Source organism: Cebidichthys violaceus, unplaced genomic scaffold, assembly GCF_023349555.1.
Source record: "Cebidichthys violaceus isolate CVI_PGR_0920_01 unplaced genomic scaffold, fCebVio1.0.p SCAF_15, whole genome shotgun sequence".
NCBI lineage: Eukaryota > Metazoa > Chordata > Actinopteri > Perciformes > Stichaeidae > Cebidichthys > Cebidichthys violaceus.
The window spans coordinates 6,003,245-6,011,183 of record NW_027176318.1 but is presented as its reverse complement, the minus strand read 5'-3'; the positions used below and the strand labels follow the sequence as shown (position 1 = coordinate 6,011,183).

General features: G+C 38.3%; 1 long non-coding RNA gene across 1 annotated transcript; it reads left to right on the top strand.

Annotated features, from left to right (window-relative positions):
- Positions 1-3,672: 3,672 nt before the first annotated feature.
- Positions 3,673-5,840, top strand: LOC137871610 (uncharacterized). Its single transcript, XR_011102822.1, has 4 exons — positions 3,673-3,761; positions 3,838-3,919; positions 4,699-4,735; positions 5,465-5,840. It is a non-coding gene; the product is annotated as an uncharacterized lncRNA (long non-coding RNA).
- The last annotated feature ends 2,099 nt before the right edge of the window (positions 5,841-7,939 follow it).

Genomic DNA, 7,939 nt, shown 5'->3' with positions numbered 1-7,939 from the left:
TCTCAAAAGGCTCCACAAGGCCGTGTTGATTGTGTTTTAGTACAATGCCAGGTCTTGTGAGTGAATGGAGGTAGTGACATAGCTTCTCTATATGAGGAGTTTGACAACGTCAAACAAATCAAACCATGTTGAGACAAACCTCCCTCCTACCACCAGTCTCTCTCACCAGTGGTATTAGTGGGAAGTCTTTCCCAAAGTTGTTGCATTGTAGATTATTAGATTTTTATCTCTGATATTTTTATTCCGAACAGATTTCTCTTCATAAAAGAGAAACACGAGAGTCACTGGTTGTTTTCACACACAGAGAAAGTTAACTACTGGCCTGGCTATTGGTCTTTTTGAGGCGTAAACCATCTTTGACTGACCAGCGAGTACTAGAACTCTCTCATACCTGCATTTCATGGATGAAACCCAAACTATGGTGACAGAACTAAGTTCTCTGTGAATGTAGACCCAGCCAGTGACTCTTGAGTGCACCCTAACGATCTGAATCCTGAGTCATCAGTGACTACCGCCCTGTTTCTGCTTGAACTTCCTGTCCGTAGCGTTTTAATTGTGCACTCGGTCCTCCAGTGCCTTCAGCTCAGCCTCCACCTGAGCTGGCAGATCAGCTCCAACCTGCTGGGTGAAGTAGGCTCTCAACTCCTTCGTCTCCCTCTGCCAGAAAGCCTTGGGCACGTCGAACAGGGCGCCCATGTCCACGTTGCCGCTCAGACCTTTAGTGTCGATGGCGCCATCTTCTGGCAGCCAGCCGATGATGCTCCTCTTGGCCGCCTCGTCCTCCCTCTCCCGGCTGCAGCGCTTGAAGATCCACTCCAGTGCGCGGGCGTTCTCGCCGAAGCCGCCGGTCGCCGGGTCCTTTCTGAACCAGCTGACGTGGACGTGCAATACAAACTGTAACGACTCAAACATGTCATGTGTTAAAAGAAGAAGACAACACAAGCACCGAGTCATTGTGCATGATGTTTCTGGGCTTCCTTTTGTGGTTGCAATGCAAGTTAGACTAATTTAGCTCACGTCCCTCTGTGAGTCACACCACAGAAGACTAACAACTAGGCAAGGCAACTTTATTTGTATAGCACATTTCAACAACAAAACAATTCAAAGTGCTTCACATAAAACCATTAAAAGCATCAAAACATAAGGCAAAAGAAAAATAGTACAAAATAGTAAATAGTAAAAAGCTAAAAAAAAAATAGAATGATAGTTGCAGTGCAGTGAAAGAAATAAAATACAGTAGGAAAATGCAGAAATGCAGGAAATTGATTAATATCCTTGAATCTGGTTCAATTAAAAGCAGCAGCAAACAGAAAAGTTTTCATTCTTGATTTAAAGGAGCTGAGGGTCTCTGCAGACCTGCAGCTTTCTGGGACTTTGTTCCAGATATGTGGAGCTGAAAACCTGAACGCTGCTTCTCCATGTTTAGCTCCGACTCTGGGAACAGAAAGTAGACCGGTCCCAGACCACCTAAGGGGTCGGGATGGTTCATAAGGTAGCAGCAGATCAGAGATGTATTTTGGCCCTAAACCATTCAGTGCTTTATAAACCAACAGCAGGATTCTAAAGTCAACTCTTTGTTGGACAGGAAGCCAGTGCAAAGACCTCTGACCTGGAGTGATGTGATCCACTTTCTTGGTCTTAGTGAGGACTCGAGCTGCAGCGTTCTGAATCAGCTGCAGCTTTCTGATTGACTTTTTACAGAGACCTGTAAACACACCGTTACAGTAGTCCAGTCTACAAATGCATGGACAGGGTTTTCCAAATCCTGTTGAGACATAAGTCCTCTAATCCTTGATATGTTCTTCAGGTGATAGTAGGCTGATTTTGTAATTGTCTTGATATGGCTGTTCAGGTTGAGGTCTGAATCCATAACTACACCTAAACTAAATGCTTCGAGAGGTAAAACACATGAAAATGCTCTTCAAATAAAGTCTGCGACTGTTGAGAGAAAAACTCTGGATGTTCAACGAGAGCAGCACCAACCTTCCGGCCTCCTGCCACCGAAGATGATGGCGTCAATGGGAACGCCCTCCTCACTCTCCCACTGGGGGTCAATGATGGGACACTGAGCCGCCGGGGCACAGAAGCGGGAATTGGGGTGGGCACACGGGGTCGAGCCTCCTTTTTTTAACAACAGGAAACAACAGTTCAGTCGACCTTCAACGTCACAGTAATCTTTAAAAAAATAAGCTTGTTAATCTACATCTGGATGTCATGCTTCATACTGTGTCTGATCCACAGGTCTCTCCATTTCTATAGATGGCATTGCTTTAACATACCACTAGATGGCCCTGTTTACTGTATGGCTGTTCAGTTTACTCTTTACATATTAGTTTGATTCATCCAGAGAGTCTGTGATGAAAGAGTAATATTTAAACGTTAGATATGAGCTTTGCCTGCTCTGTTTTAGGCCAAACATCAATTATAACTGATGTCTTTGTTGGCAAAGAAACAAACACAAGATTCAAGCTCAAATTAAATCAGTAAAACTGCTGAGTATTCAATTAATCTCCTCTAGAACTGCTGAACTACAAGCAGGACACTTTACACTTTCACACCGGTGTTACCTTGCTGCCAGGTTTTATCGTGCCAGTCTGTGTGTCAGGACTCATGGGTGGATAAAATATCAATACGTTGTAAAGAGTAGCTGCCCATCTGAGCCTTTTCCGTATTATTCATGCCATTGAGTGCCTTATATTTTTCTGATTGCTTGGAGAGTCATTTTCCACTGCTTCTCATGGATTCCAGTATTTTCCCCTCTATGCTTCTTTATGAAGTAAAACAACAACAGATGCAGTTTCTTCAATAATCTGTGTGAAACTGGGCTCCTTGATGGGACATTTTCATGTTTTTCTTTTGAAATATGAAACAGAATAATCCTTAACTTTTGTCTGCTGGTGTTTATCAAATGTACTTTTTGAAGATTTTAATAGATATTTGAGATGAAGATGAAGCAGAAAGTATGAGTGAGGAAATGTTTTATCTGTTAGGGTAAGTCATTTATTTATGGATGAAATTGTAATAACACAAATAAAAGTTTGTGAGGTTCATCAGTCCTGTGATGCAGAGCAACAGAGATAAAGCTCAGTGTGATCCACAGTGACTGTACTCAAGTCACTGGCTGTTACATGTCCTTATAATTATTATAATTATTGGGATATATGTAATATATAACGATTATAGAAGATATAGACTCACAGGATATGAGCAGTTAAGGGAAGAACTCTGATCAAAATAAAACTGCACTCGCTCTGTGCTCTTAATTCAAAGGCAGCTAAAAAAGGAAGTTGGTTTGTTAGATTGATGATATTCATGAATTGCATGATTTTCTCTTTAAAACCACCAACAATCTATTTGTCTGTTTGCAAAATACTGTATGAAGTCAAGCTGAGCAGGAGAGAAACACTCTCAATGTTTACTGTAAGTGTTTGTTTTATAAAGATTGAAAGCAAATGGCAAGACAGCTGATCTTTTCTCATCAGTATGTGTCAAGTCTTCCAGACCCTCAGTGGTCATCAGTCCCACTGATCCAGTGTCAGTTGGCAGCTTGGTGAACCTGACCTGCTCCTGCAGAGGAAACCCTCCCATTGACACCTTTGTGTGCTTCATGATCAATGATGGCAGACTGGCAATGATTAAAGTTGATAAACAGATTCATGGCTTTAAAGTGAGCAGCAGTGATCGAGGCAGATTGTATTATTGTGGATGTAGAAATGAGCTGGACATTCAGCTATCGACTGGACGTCAGTTGGTATTTGAAGGTAACTGCAGGAATTATGATTTCAGATGTTTTAGAGTCATAACATTTTAGAAGGTGACCATGCTGTTGTGTTGCAGGCGATCAACGGGTTGGTGCTCAAGTCATAGTGAAGATCCTGGGAATCGTAATGCTCGTCAGTACATTGGTCATCTTTGAGTGGTGAGACAAACTTTTCTACAATACGGTCGTCTGCAGATTCACACCAGCTGGTCTCATTTTAAATGTGGTTGAAATGTATGAGACAGATCATTGTCATTACAAAACAACCGCCAAAAATGTAACACTTTCTACTCTCTAAGCCCATGTCTATAACACATTATGAACACATTTGTAATGCATTAATGCATAATACATCATCAATATTCATAACAATGACAACTATAATCATACACATTATAAAGCATTTTACAGTGACGTATAAGGTCAAGTATAACACTTCATACCTGCTAGTCACTCACTGACATTTGCAAGGATCATAGTGTATTATAATTCCCGTTGTTGTTATACATCATAATCTTTTAATAATGCATTATAATGTGATCATAAGTTACTCTAAGTGGGCACTGTTTGCTTCAAGAAAAGTGAAGAAATATGTCATTAAATCTACTAAATAACAACACACAACATGTTCACTTAAATCAAAACAATAACCACAGAGTAACGTATAACCTCATTATAATGCATTATAACAGTGAGTGCAATGATTTTTAAAACAAGTATAATGTATTGTAACTATGAGAAATATAATGCACTACTATCCTTCCAAATGTCAGTAAATGACCAGCAATTATAAATTATTATGATACTGGACCTTATATGTCATCATAAAATGCATAATGAAGCAGTGCTGAAAGGAAATGCATTACAAAGTATGTTTATGAAATATTATAGTTATAAAATGTTACCAACAAATTCATTCATTCTTCCTTTTCATCCAGCTGGTTCAGATCAAGACGCTCCATCAAACCACAGAAGGTAAGATATCAGATGAGGAGAGCTATTTCATGATCAGGTAACTTAACTGTCTGCAGGTCTCAGGAAGAGGGAAGAATCCACCTTAAATAGCTCTTAATTTAACTCTTAAGAATCAATTAGCAAGGTTTTATTTGTAGATGTCCTTGTTTTGATTTACAACAAGAATACAGGAATAATCCTTCAATGTTGTGATAATGTTTAAAGACCAGAGTCTCCACCAACAGCAGACCACTGCAATGCAATGAAGCACGTCTCCAAATGAATGCTAATGATGCTCTGGATCTGCTGGATGCTTTCTTTGTTAAACTGTTTACCGTGAAAGCTTCATAAAGTGGTTCCATTTATTCATCCGTAAAAACAGAACATCAGAAATGAATAGCGACAAAAATTAAATAAAAAACTATTGAAACAAAACAAAGTCAAAACAACATTAAACCTGCATTAATGTATTAAGGGGCAGTCCAACAAGCTGTAAACACAACATTGACATGTTATCACCTCATGAAGATGATATGGCAAACATTATCGTGTGTGTGTGTGTGTGTGTGTGTGTGTGTGTGTGTGTGTGTGTGAGGTTTAACATGTTCTTTGAGGGCCTAATTTAGGTGGTGGATTGCTCCATCTGCTGTTCTATAATGTGAGGCCTTGTGACAGTGACACATCTGGAACACAAAAGACATGTTGCATCTGTTTTCATCTTGGCAGTAACTAAAACTCTTTCCGCTGCAGCGCGCAGTAGAAGCGGACTATGTTAACAGCGTGGTTGAGTTACATCCATCATGAGCCAGAAGAGGAAGAAGATGTTATGAAACGACAACTGTATTATAAGTTCTGTATTCATTAGTCTTAGTGTGCCACTTACAACAATGTGTGTAGATTTTCTCTTAATACTTAACGGTCTTCCATTCTTTAAAGAGGAACAGTGAATCATGTTTATATGTGCTTTCTCTGCACTGTTTGTCTTTGTTTAAATCATCATAACACAAAAGTAAAAACATCCTCTTTAATATTTTATCTCATGTTAAACTGATTCCTGGCACCGGATTTTATTATTTGTTCTTTAGATACAAAACACATGCCTGGACCATGTAAATCATTTGTATTGCTTAGCTGATGTTTCCATTGGATGCATGTAAAGAGTGTTAAATAAAATAAAAAATGATGCGTTTCAATCAGCAGAAAGTGTTGTCACTTATTTTATCCTTTAGCATGTATTCACAGACTCATGATTGCTATGTAACTGTGGAGGTAACTGCTGATATAATGTGCAGAAGTCAGCATTACGGTTTCTGTACGTGTAAAATACATGAAGTTCATGCTTTCACCTGTTCAAATATGTCATTATTATTATGTTATATGCGTTATGTGAAATATATATGAACGCTTGCAATGAGTTGAGTCATTTGAAACAAAGATTTTAAGATGTCGTAATATCTGACTTCATATGGTTCAAATATTTCTAAGTCAACACAGACAAGTGAGAATAAGTCGTAATTATAACTGACAAAATAACTAGTTGTCTCATACTGTGGAAAGCTCACGTTCCCCTACAGAGAATATGGTTTTATATGTGAGGTATTCATACAGTGCAAACAGTCTATGTAATGACAAGACAAGACTATTATTGTTATAAATATAAATCCACATGATCAGGAGTCCAGGTAATAGTGCATTAATAATAATCCTCAGGAGGACATCACATTCACTGCAGGACAACTCAAATTCAACGTATATGCTATTCATCGTGACAGATACTTGTTTGTCAAGTTTCACACACGTTGAGTTGGTGTTGACACTCTGAATGTGTTGAGAAACCTTTGGTTTAGCTGTGTGGCTTGTCAGCCAGACTAATAAGGAGAAGTGGTGGAGAGTACGACATGTACAACTACCTCAATACATTTTGAGAACTTTTAAGTACACAGGGGAAGTTGGTTAGTCGGAATCTGTAGAATTCTCACTTGTGATATACAATTTTCTGCAATAAAATATATTCACTGAGAAATGGGATTTTCATTTTAAAATATATGTTATGTGTACTAGGGATGGGACAATGAAGGATTTTATAGGATATTGCATTAAAAGAACAATAAGTACAGGAATTATCACGTAGAAAAGAGCAGACTCACACAATGTTGCTATTTCTTTATGTAGTCATCCTTAAAGGGGACCTTATGATTTATGATTAATGTCAGACGAACATGATGGATTCATCATCACCTGAATTTGTACATACAGTATGTATCAAGCTACACTGGAAACCAGCAAGACATGGACCCAAAACACACGTCTCAGACGAAAAGTGCAGGTGCATGTAAAAGTTTTAAGTTGGCAAAAACATAAAAGTTCACAGGAGACTGTGAATGAAGTAAGACAATGGTACAAAAACACCATGTAGAGTCAAAGTCAGAATCCAATGAATAAAAACCTATTTCAATAACAGAAAAATCCTAATAATCTCATTTCAACATGAATTATATTCAATAAATGCATCCACAATAAATCAAGTTTTTTCTGCATGTAATAATCAAGGAGAGAAAGAGTATTTCTCCACTCATGCTCTTAACAAATGAAATAATCAGTTCCATCTCATAATAAGCATTGTTGTGACTCTTAATGTCTCATTTCTTCATTTAGAATACTTCATTTAATCATTGGCTGGTAAATTAATGGACGTTGTGGTATTTTCAGAATCCAGTGGTGGTTGTAGTACAAATGTGCATACAAGTGTGTGAATTATAGCTTTATTTACCATTTGCAGGAACACCAGCAGTAATATTTTGACCCACCTTCCATTAACTCCTCCTTCCTTTCACAGTCCATCTTGGTTCATAGACCTGTGACTTCTGCATAGACCTGGTCAGACAGAACGGCTGCACTGAGGAAAAAACACTCACTCCAATGTAAGTTGATGTCTGCTACAATCAATCATTTTAGGATCAAATGGCAAATGGTAGAAAACCATCTTTCTATATATTTTAATATTTCTACTCTATCTAGTTATGATATATTTAATTCTAGTTATTCACCAATAAATTGACTGATTACTTGTAGAATCAATGAAGAAGCATCCAGAGGACTGACTAGAGTTTTACTTTTTGAACTTCTGTGTTCATATTTAAAGGCACAGAGAACAAAACTGTGTCAGGACTCATGGGTGGATAAAATATCAATACGTTGTAAAGAGTAGCTGCCCATCTGAGCCTT